Source organism: Hesperophylax consimilis, unplaced genomic scaffold, assembly GCF_061612785.1.
Source record: "Hesperophylax consimilis isolate HC1 unplaced genomic scaffold, BYU_Hcon_1.0 scaffold_81, whole genome shotgun sequence".
NCBI classification, from domain to species: domain Eukaryota; kingdom Metazoa; phylum Arthropoda; class Insecta; order Trichoptera; family Limnephilidae; genus Hesperophylax; species Hesperophylax consimilis.
The window spans coordinates 44,881-55,268 of record NW_028301310.1 but is presented as its reverse complement, the minus strand read 5'-3'; positions in this window follow the sequence as shown (position 1 = coordinate 55,268).

Below are 10,388 nucleotides of genomic sequence, written 5' to 3'. Positions count from 1 at the left end.
TTGATGGATCTTGTGGAAGTAGATGTTTCAGAAGACGATGGATGATATCACTAATTTTAATTTAATCGTGATATTTTTTTTTTATTTTACGTTTTATTCCACTTAGTTCTTACTTTTTTTATCAACAGTTAATTTTTTTCAGTTACATTTTCTTATAACTCCAATTAATATTTTATTTACTTAGCTTCACTCCAAATATAAACATACATGAATATTTTAATTTATATTTTTCTTATACTTATTACATACGTATTTATAATACATACATAACACTTCAATATTAGTCTCATTGCTCTATTCTGGATTATTTGGAGTTTGTTTAAGCTACTTGCATTACTAAAATAGAGAATACTAGAACAGTTTGTATGTAAATGGGTATTTATTTTTCATCGAGTCTATTCCTAAGTATTTACTTTATTATATGTTTAAATCATTTCCAAGTTTTCACTTTCCTATTTTAAAATCTTATATCATTGATATATGTTAAAAAATATTCTTACTATCTGGTGCTGTTCTTCGAATTGTATGAATTGTCCAGTTTACATAAGTACCCCACACGCAAACTTTGCCTTTGTTGACTTTTGTCAACACCTTTTTATATTTCTTTGTTTTTTACCCTGTATTTTCCGTTCCAATGTAACAAAAACTTTAACTAAATAAAATAAAAAAATACACCACACTATGTATTTTGTATAATTAATATTGTTTTAACATACCTTCACATAGTTGTCCTTTAATGTATCATAAATAGCAGCACATACTTCAGGTATAAATAGTGATATAGTAGACGTAGCTATTCGAAACAAGTACATTAAGGATACGTAAGAATCTCCTGAAAATAGAAAATATAATTGTAAAACTTTGTAAACACACAAATAAGTACTAAGTTTGAATCGTCATGATAGCTTTATGAAATAATACACTGCAATAATCTATGGAGACCAACATAACATTAATTATCATTAAAACAATTGTCATGTGTAAAAAATGCCTGTGTAAATGTGTGATAATGTTTCTAGTATTCGACTTCACGAACTGATGAATCAGCTATCAAACTTCATAACAAATTAATATCTCCAATGAACGCATACAAAAATGCAATACAAGAATGCATAGAAAACATTACCTGTCGCCAAAAATCGAAGAGTCACCATTAATTTTTCAGCTGGTGAAATAGCATTCCGAAAACGAGTATCATTCTTTTTAATTAGTGGTCCAATCCTTTTCAATATGTATTCGAAGTCAGTTGCTGTCATTCGGATAAAATTAAAGAATTGTTGTTGATCCTCAATTCTTAATTCTGCCGTTAAACGAACGAAGGCCCCGTCAGTATTTCTTCTTTGAAGCCAACTCCTAATCCAACACTCTCTACGGGCCCTTACGTTTTTCTTTGACAATATTGTGCATATTATCGCGGCGGCAATCCGTTGTTTGCGGAAATGTGAATCCATAATCTAACCGTAAATAAATTCTCGTCTTTATGAACTGTAAATAAGCAAATCCCTGTTATCAAATATTACAAACTGACAGCTGTCAAAAGTGTCAAAGTCGGCGGCAACGCGTTGTTGTCAGGAAGCCATCTTACCAAAAATAAAATTACTGGTGTAGCGGTCTCTGTGAGAAGTTCGTAAGTTAAACTTCCAAACAACTTCCGTGAGCATTATTTACGATAAGTTGGATGCATATGTAATCGCTCCTGTGAGTAACTTATCAAAAAATTACGAAAGTCGTAAATTTTACTTACAAGTGTAAACCCAGCCTTAGCGAGTTACAAACATATATTCAACCTACCTACGTAAGTTCAAGTTTAGTGAATGTGACAGTTTTGAGGTTATTCGTTCGGTTTTTTGTTAAACAATGCTTCATACTTGGTATTTGTCTTCCTCCACAACGTATAAATGTTATTTATTATATCGAACAATTTATTCATGTTATTGATTAGTGTTATCCTGTATTATCTTATTGTTTTGGTGAAATTAAAGATTTTTAAACATATGTAACCATGAGTTCAATATAGTCAGAAAAATGTCGGAATTCATCGTACTGTCGGACAATCATTTTTTGAAAATTTTCTTCAGTGTTTTTGCAAATTTCTTGTCATTTTGGGTTTCTTCTTCTTAGATTAACAAGTTTCATCTTGAGGAAATACACTGTAAAAGTTTATTTTTATTTTTAAAATAGTTTTTTGGACTGAATGAATGGAACGAATGGAGTAGACCGAGAGCAATTATATTGTCTATGGTTGCATCTTATTTTAATATGAACTTGAGTTTTTTCTACCTTGTCTACTACTCCGCTCCGCAAGGTAAGTACTGCTTGTATATCTGTGGTTAAGTACCTTATAATTCTGTTGGATACAAAAAGCCCGAAGATATCGATCTAGAGAGTGGTATATTTATGGGGGAGTCGCTATATGCACAGCGACTAGTCGACAGGGGGCGTGGCCAATATACCCGAGCATACCCGAGTGTGTTCCGAGTAAATTGTTTCTCACGTCACGTCACGAAACGTCAGAAATCATCAGAAAAGGCGTCTTGGTGTGCCGGCTTAGACCATCTTTTAGAAGTTTAGTTAAGTAATTTCAAAAAGAATTCAGAGACGGGTGTTATCAGTGGAAACATTGACAATGAAGTAAATTATGAAGTATGTCTGTGTTCTGTGAACGCGTTGGGGCACTCTTTTTCAACGAGAGACAGTATGAAAAAGAAGTTGGGAGGTAAGTTCTAAACCTTGGGGCCTAGGTCTAGGGTAGGCCTTCCCATTTCTTCAGTTCATAAGCAGCTGCTGATATTTACGAGTTATTCGAAATTAACATTTCCAATCTTTCAGATGCAGTATACACATTCTGCCCGCCTACAGTGGAGTTGTTTGGGATTCCATTTTTTTGGGATGCCATTTACATTCGGTATGAATGCGTACAGAGAGTGCGCCCAAGGCCCCCGACTACACCGCCCAAATAACAAGAAGAAAAGAGAGTTGAATTGGTATGTTAATACACCCTTGAACCACATCAGCTAGGCCTACCCCCCCTCGTCTTTCAATAGTAGCATTGACAGAGCACCGAGGACTCTCTGGTCCAAGATTAATGTCTATAACCCCAAAATGATCACCGTATCGTCGGTGATGTGTTTAAAATATAAAAAAAGCGATGGGCCTGGGCCTAGGTAAGTTGGATTAACACGACAATCACATCAATCACAATTCATCTTTGTGTGTTAAAAAGTGTGCCGTGGCTCGTAACACATCCTTATGTCGTGTTAGTCTAAAGAAGACCATGCTCAAAGTGCCAAATTAATTAAAGCCCCTGCAGCTATATCTCATTTCACAATTTTAATTCATATCACACTGGATTATAACCACACTTGTAATTTTATACTAATGTCAACATTGCATAGGCCCTAACAACTTTTGTAAAAGTTAATCATCTGCGTCAAATAAGTTAACCATGGGCAATTTATTTGCCGCATAAATAATAGGCGTCTTATGCGTATAAGCCTATTAGACCATATACCTTGAATTGTTCTTTCAGACTGATCACCCAAACCATAAGAAGAAGAGGTTCCGGGTTTTGGACTCCAAGAAGCTTGGTTGTCCCGCAACGATGAGTGGGAAACAAATAAAATATTTTCCAGAATTTCCTGTTCCACCTCAAATTGCAGAAAGAGCAAAAACGAAGGTATGATAGTTTCTTTTCTCTGCTTATCCCTACATGGGCAATCACTTTATAACATTATTTTAATGTTTTCACTATAGTTAGATGCAGTGTTGTGTCAGATACTTTTTAAAAGTATCTTTTTTTTTATATTAACTCCACACAGGAGGCCCTGAAGAAAATAATTTCCCTCAGGGCCTATATCATCTTTGGGGATGCTATGTGGAGGGTCTTTTTGTGGAGAGGAAGGAGTGAACATGGGTCTTGAAGAGTCCCATGTTGTAGGAGGGAGGAAACACAGAGGCCGGCAGCTCGTTCCACAGCCGAGCTGTTGAACTTAAGAACGAATCGTAGAAGCGACCCGTTCTCATGTGACAAATGTCAACCGTGTACAAATGTTGGGCGCGCGTTTGGCGTGTATCCCGACTACGCACCGGTGCCGAAGGGATCAATGACGCTAGTTCCTCAGAGCATCTTCCATTGTAATACCGATAGAACAAGGACAGCAGCTAGATACAGATACAGATACTTGGCAAAATTTGTAGCTAGATACGGATACAAGATACATTGTAAAATTGTATCTGTATCTAGATACATATACTTTTTAAAAGTATCTCACAGATACTCAGATACATTTCTTCTTTTTTGGGGGAAAACTTTTAAAAAATATATACATTATCGAAAACAGCGATTACTTTAATTTCTTAAAGACGGTAGACGTAAACGCTTGTGATTATTTTACATATTTACACTTGCTTGTTTTATTCGTTGCCCAAAAAGATATTGGCATTAATTGAAATTTTATTTGGGAACTGTAATAACATTTATAAAATTTTCACTAGGCCTATGTAAATACTATACATAACTTTGATTTAAGGTTTTGAAGCCAAGATGAAAGGACGAATACTTAAACAAGTCAGTAAATTTGCAGTAGAACAAGAAAACTGCCACTTATGTCGTATGGAAAGTAATCAGCAACATTTTGTACTTAGTTTTTATACTACATTTTATGACATGTTATAACCTTTTATACTTTTGTAATAAACAACAGTAATAGCAAATAACATCAGTTTCTTTCAACACCTTTCTCATACAATTTACACCGTCCAACTATCTTTTTTCAGGTATAAAACATATTATATATATATAGTATATATGTGCTATATATTTTTAGTGTATGTATATAAGAATTATGTATATATATATATTGTCTCATTTTATGCCTTCTGTAAGAAAAGTACAATTAATTCCGGTGGCTTAAACTTTAAAAAAACATGGTTCATATATGTACACAAAATTACAAAATTTCATCAAAATTAACAAACTTTAGGGCTTGTGCGGGAGACCAAAATACCATATTTTATAAAAAAAAACCGTTTCTTACTTATTTTTATGCCCTAATATTACTGTTTTTTAACTTGGAATAAACACAAAAGTTATGAATTTATTTTTTTAAATTTAAAAAAAAATTGATATTTGTTGAAAAAAATTAAAACTTTAGGCCTTGTGCAGGAGACCTACACATTTTTTAAAAAATCCAAAAAAAATTGTGGTAAGTTGTGGTACCTAGTAGCAACTTTATTTCAACTTGGAATTTGAAAACAAAAAAAAAGTTAAAAATCGATACACCCTAATGTGCAACTTGATTAGGGTTCTGATGGAAAATTTTAAATAAAATGAAATTATTCATTAATTTTTTTATATTTTTTTTATTTTTTAAATTCATTTTTTTAAATAGGGGGGTACCCGGGTACTCGGTTACTCGGGTTAGGACCCCTAAAATGCATGTATATAAACTGCTATAAAATATTATACACTAGATGGACAAAGGTACCCACTAGCTGAATCTGTGTCATGAATCTGTGAGAAAACTTGAAAATTAACTAGAGAAAATCGGTAAAGAAGTTCACTTCGAAAATAAAGTATCTGAAAGTATCTGAGTATCTGAGGTGTCAGATACTAGTAAAAATGTATCTAGATACAGATACAGTTATAGAAATATAGCTAGATACAGATACAGTACACAAAAATGTATCTAGTTACTACACAACACTGGTTAGATGCAAGGTTATACAAATACAGTTTTGGACAACACACATTTGTTTAGAAGGAAATGTGGTGGGAATACGCAACTTCCCATCGCTTACTTAAACACATTTTCAACATTCTTATCTATTGAATTTGACTGTGCTGCCAATGGTAGAGGTCAGCACAGTACCATGGCCGGAAATATGATTCCCAGGGCCTCAACACTGCAAAATAGAAGGTGTGAAGCATACTTCCCTGTGCCTTTCAGGAAATCAGATATTTTTTTGTTGAAAACATTATTTTATATTTTTTACTGCCTACCAAACCAATAATTACTGTTTTTGTAGGGTTCTGTTATTTTTATTTATAGTAAAACATTGTGGCTTGTTTTCAGATTCTGAAACAAGTGAAGGCAGCCCTTCAATCCACCAGCCCACGTAAATGTGTGCTACGTTGTTACGTCTCGGCAACCGGAGAAGCGAGCCACAACCACAACAGAGACGCGGCCAAGATGACACAAGAAATTCATCCTGACCTGATACAGGAGATTAACAGGCTTGTTGAAGCTGGAGTTGCCTCAGTAAGAGATGTGTCTCTATTGTTGGAGCAATTTATTAAACAATCTGGTCCCCCCACTACAAATTACATTCAGATTCAATCGAAAAAATTCAACATAAATTCCTAAGACACATTAATTTTAAACTCGGTATTCCCATTGAAAATATAAATTATAATTACTTGATGAAAAATCTAAATTTATTAAAACTCTCAGATCGAAGAATTATATCCGACTTAATATTTATGTTCAAAATTGTAAATGGTAGTATAGACAGTCCTGATTTAATTAACCTCATTGAATTTCATATACCCACGAGAGCTACTCGTTCTAAAATTTTGTTTAAATGCAACAATATCAGGACTGAGTATTCCAAACACTCGCTTGTACCTAGGTTGCATGAAGTTAGTAATAGATACGCAGATGTGGCAGATCTATTTAACTGCACGCAAGGTAGGTACAAGAGGGCTATGCTATCAAATCTTTTCAATCAATATTAATTTAATCTAACTCTACCTTATTTGCACTATAGAAACTTATGTACTTGTATCTCTTGTTTATTTACTTACTTACTCTCAAATGTCATTTCACAATCAAATGCCACATATATTTGTAATTATTTTTTTTATATTTCTACGATTTTAACTGTGACATGTTATCATTGTTTATGGTATATTTATACCGTTGATATTAAATAAATAAATTTCAGGATGGGGCAGAACCTGATCGGCTCAATTCAGGGTTTATCTGTCATGTTTTTAAAGGGGGTTTGTTCCCTCAATGTTTATATTTCCTTTGTGTGGTGTAATGTATTATTTTCCATTAATAAAATAATATCAAATATAAAATATGTATCAATGAATTACCTAACTTCCTTCATTGCTCACTTATCCTTCAACATTCTATATGGCATCCAAATTTTCACATAGTCTCCAAATTATGCTAGTTTTACTTTCCCATAGGTGTACTGTTTTGTAATTTAAAAAGATTAGGTACTTTGAGTATATATAGTCCTAGTACGAATCTGTACAAAAGTTGAACATAGGGCCTACCACAAGTCTTCTATTGTCCAAAAGTTAATTATATTTGCAGGAATTAGAATGTGGTTGCCATACCAAACATTCTTTATTAAGTCTTTGGAATCGACTATATGATATTGGCCCTATAGTAATGTAATCTAATCAAATGAAATCAAGGTGCAAGAATCGTATGAAACAATTAGCTCTCGGCTGCTCGGCAATATTCGGAAATGCTCGGCCGTGACGTCACTAAAAAAATCTGAGCGGAGAACCAATTTCAAATAAAGCGCCGAAACACTTCACTTCGGGTATGCTCGGATATGTTGGCCACGCCCCTGTCGACTAGTCGCTGTGCATATAGCGACTCCCATATTTATGGGGATCTCTGTTTTACTTCAACTTTCGAGGTTGATGGATTCCTCGAGAGGTGTAAATGTTTTCTCCGAAGATTTACAATAAGACGAAACTAGTAAACGCAAAATCTCACAACCAACAAATTAGTGACAACTAGTTGGCGACGGGCTTTACCAAAGAAATTACAGAATCAAGGTAATAATTTTGTGTTTGAGATGAAATCTCAGTGTTGCAATTTCAATTAATTAACCAACGTTCACGTAAAGGAAAATATTAACGTTGGCAGATTGAATGCAATAGGGCCAAAATATTATTTTCCCCGTGAAAGTGAATTGGTTCTATACCGTCATAAAATGGTAAGTTTACCCGCCCTATTAGAAAACAATTTATTTGTTTTAACCTGTAACCAAAGTTTCGAATCTTCCAACACTTATTATATTTATCAGGTACATAACGGAATCGCGTTTCTTTCATACAAATGTTCCTATTACATGCACACTAGATCACAGCCGGTCTGTTTTAACTTACGACAGGCAATGGCTGGAACCAACCACCCTCACTTAATTGCATAATGAATGCATTTATTAACCGCCAAAGAGGAATAATGAATGAACCCGTTGGTAATTTTTTTCATTCATAGGCTTATGGTCAAAATTAGTTAAGGCAATTCTGCAAATGGAACGGTACTTGTCTACGACATTATAATTGTCTATGTAAAACTAAATTACTTTATATTTTTTTGACACATCGCCTTTTGACTTTTTCATCGCCAGCCGTTTCAACTTGTTTCTATTTAATATCCTTTTAACTGTTTTACCCACGCAGTTAAATTTATCATGAAAGGCTTGTGATAGTTACTGGTAAGAACTGATGCTTATATTAATTCCTATAATCATTTTGATAGCGGCCGTTATTCCAAATCGAACACTGTTCTTTAACTTTGGCTACGGGATTTGGCTATCGAATGCGAGCAATCTTAACATACGCCCATCGGTGCATCTAAGTTATGGACTCCATTGGCATTTTGTTTGAGGAATGTTTAAACTATCAGTTAGACCTCAACCTTTTTCAAAAAAGTTTTACGAAAGCATTTAAATTATCGTATAAATCAACAGATATGAAGTGTAAACTTCAAGGTCAAGATAGTCACCATTTGTATCACTTATTTCAAATGTCAGTTTCATATAAGATATCATCGTTTTGACAGAATATTCCAAGCAAACAAAATATTTAGCTCATTGGATTACGTCACAACTATGTTTGTTTCAGGTATATATATTTGTTTGGTCGTTTACCAATTACCAAACCCTGCGACAGCGGTGCCATGGATCTAGTAAATCCAGAAACTGTTTCTATCAAAACGGAACCAGGTCCCCAGGAAGAAGGCGGAGGTGAAATGCCGTACACGTATATGGATTTCGACCACCCAGATGTAAAGAAGGAATGTTTGCAATATGCGGAGAGTACTCAGACAGCCAGTTAGTTGCATTGCTTATGTTAAATAAATTGTATGTTAATCCAAGTCCATTTTGGATTGTCATGGCGACAGTATTTATTAACGCTGTCGCCATGTGTTTATTAACGCTGTCCTCTTTAGCGGTAGTTATTTTAGTTTTCATCATTATATATCTTTGCCGGAAACAGCCAAACTATAACATTAGATAAACTTAATAATTTTTATTTACTTTTTGTGAATACCCCACACGTGTCCCAACTCTTGAACTCTCAACCTCTTGGCGTAAATTTATGTTGTGTGGCTGAAGTATAAAGGACGGGATGGATATAGGGAGGTGAAAGGTGGGAAGTGCCCGGCTGTTCAGATCTCGTCATTTCAATCAATGTTTAATTGATGAATTCTTCATATTACACCAAGTTGAAACCGAGAGTATCTCCCACTCAGGGACGTGCCATAAGAATATATTGTGAATTATCATGAATCAATTTAATAAAATTTGCTTGGGCACGCTGGGATTTTATCCCTGGACCTCCAAATTTCTAGTCGAGAACCATTTATTTTTACTTTTATTTTATTATTTGGCCCAATATCTTACATTTCTTAATACAATTTAGTAATGATGGCCTCACTGGGTGGCTAACCCGTGCTGAGGCCTCCATTTTATAATACAAAATAATATTCATAATACATTTAAGGAAAATGTATAAAATGTTGGTGAAGAAAAAAACATAATATAAATTTAAACTAAAAAAAATTCAAGTAAATTTAAATGAAATAAAGTTAAAAAAAAAGGTTAATTTATATTATATGTTGTGTGTTTGTGAGTGATGCGTGTTTAATGTTAGTTCTGTTTGTTAGGTACAGTTTTTATTATGTTATTTTATGAAATTTTGGTAATTATGTCTTTTTTGTTCGGAAATCCATTTTTTAATTTTGTGTCAGAATTTATTTTTGTTTTCCTCAATTTTATTTTCATGTGTTAGACTGTTGAGAGCTTTTATAGCATGCTATCGATAGTGTGTTTGTCCCAAACTTTTATTTACCGTCGGAGTTCTTGTGTTTTCTTTGTACGCTTGTCTAACTGGTCTGTTAGCGAAATTTTGTGTATGTTGAAATTTGTTTTTTGGTCAAAAATGTAGTTTAGTAGTGTTTTAAAGTAGGCGTTTATCTAATACGTCACAAGTGTTGAATATTTGGTCTGTATCAGTCAGTCTATGTTTTTTTACTATTACCTTTAAGATCGTTTTCCGTGCGATTTCTAACGAATCGATGGCCGAGATTGTTGCTCCTCTCCAAGCAATAATTACATATTCAATAAATGAT